A 744-nucleotide genomic window follows, 5' to 3' on the forward strand; every position below is an offset into this window, starting at 1 on the left:
TCCCAAGTGACACAGAGAAGAATCCGAGAGGTGAAACAAAGAAAGTAAGATGGGAAGATTGGAAGATGGTCACTATAAGTGATAAGGAGATTGAGGACAAGCCAAGTAAGCTGTCAGAACAACCTGAAGATACCTTAGTAGAGGAGGTGAAAAAAGATTACCAAGAACCAGAAATCTCAAAACAGGAGCTGTTGAGACTATGCACCTTTTCCCCAACTGCTCAATGGTGCTGTGGAGAAGATAATATACTCAAGATTTCTTGACTTGTTTGCATCTTTGCATGTGAACATACCATTCATCAAGACTATCCAAAAAATGCCTGCATATATCAAGTATATAAAGGAGCTGCTTCCTAGGAAAAGCTCACTCAAGGGAGGCCAGACTATAGTGATGAACAAGGGGTGCAGTGCCCTCATTCAACCACAGTTGCCTACGAAAAGAAAAGATCCAGGGAGTTTTCATGTCCCCTGTGTCATAGGAGAAACAATGTTTGATAGAGCACTCTGCGATTTTGGGAGCAAGCATCAACTTAATGCCCTTAGCCCTGGTGAAGAGACTGCAGATCAATGAGATATTGCCCACAGATGTGGTCATCAGGCTGGCTGACAAAACTCAAAAACAAGAAATAGGGGTGGTGGAAAATGTGTTGTTAAAGGTTGGGAAATACTACCTCCCAACAGACTTTGTCATCTTCGATATGGAAGAGAGTCACACTCACCCAATCATATTGGGAAGACCATTCCT

The sequence above is a fragment of the Arachis hypogaea genome, chromosome 16, assembly GCF_003086295.3.
Source record: "Arachis hypogaea cultivar Tifrunner chromosome 16, arahy.Tifrunner.gnm2.J5K5, whole genome shotgun sequence".
Lineage (NCBI taxonomy): Eukaryota > Viridiplantae > Streptophyta > Magnoliopsida > Fabales > Fabaceae > Arachis > Arachis hypogaea.